Below are 1,270 nucleotides of genomic sequence, written 5' to 3'. Positions count from 1 at the left end.
AAAATCTGCAAATATTCTGACCTAATGGAAAAATAGAGAAGTGCTTTTCAAGATAATTGGTTTATGTCAAAAACATACAAAAATAAAATGTGGTAGGAGGGGTATAAGATGAACAAATTTATAGAAAAGGGAGTTTAAATGGGATGATTTCTTTTTATGGAAAAGAGCTTTGAAGTGGTAATTAGTGTCCCAATAAAAAATTACACTTAGCATTCTTGGATTATAAATGTATTTCTTGCTGGTAAATAGGAATTATTGCTCAGTCATGAAATAATCATTAAAACATGGGAATTTATTTTCTACTTATTTATATACAGAATCTACAACTTTCAAATCATTAGAAGACTGAATTTAAAAGAAATAGCAAAGAGACATAAGATTAAGTTTAAAAGTTACCAGAGTTCACTCACTGTCTGCCTTCCATTGATTTCCTTTAGCCAAAGTATCACAAGTTCTGATATGTATGAGACAGTGAATCTCTACCCTTACTTACAACGTAAAAGTCAAGCAGAACATCTATAGCATTGAAAATACATACATGCAAATATGGAGTGAGTGAACAAAATAAAATCAGTCAACTCGTTAGGCTTCGAAGTAGTTGTAAAAGTCAAATAAGAGTAAACTCCTTATATAGCAGTTAGTAATAAAACCTATTGTCAAAAGATGAGATAATTAACGCTCTTAAGCAGAGGATAAGTTGTGTTGTTGTTAGGTGCTGTCGAGGCGTTTCCGACTCATAGCAACCCCATGCACAGCAGAACAAAACACCGCCTGATCCCATACCAGCTTCATGATCCTTGCTATACTTGAGCCCATTGTCACAGCCACTGTGTCAATCCATCCATCGAAGGCCTTCCCCTCTTTCGTCGACCCTCCACCTTACCAAGCATGACATCCTTCTCCAGGGAATGATCCCCTCTGACAACATGACTAAAGTAGGCAAGATGAAGTCTGGCCATCTTCACTTCCAAGGAGCATTTCAGGGGCACTTCCTCCAGGACAGATCCATTAGTTCTTTTGGCAGTCCATGGTACCTTCCGCATTCTTCGTCAGCACCACAACTCAAAAGTGTCAACTCATCTTGGGTCTTCCTTATCCATTGTTCAGCTCTCACATGCATATGAGACAATCGGAAATATCATAGCTTATATCGGGTGCACCTTAGTCCTCAAGGAGACATCCTTGCTCCTCAGCACTTGAAAGAGTTCCTTCGCAGCCAACCTGCCCAGTGCTACATGTCATCTAATGTCCTGACTGCTGCTTCCATTGG

The sequence above is a fragment of the Orycteropus afer genome, unplaced genomic scaffold (genome assembly GCF_000298275.1).
Source record: "Orycteropus afer afer isolate SDZICR_OR568_19922 unplaced genomic scaffold, OryAfe1.0 scaffold00007, whole genome shotgun sequence".
NCBI classification, from domain to species: domain Eukaryota; kingdom Metazoa; phylum Chordata; class Mammalia; order Tubulidentata; family Orycteropodidae; genus Orycteropus; species Orycteropus afer.
This window is presented reverse-complemented; position numbering follows the sequence as displayed.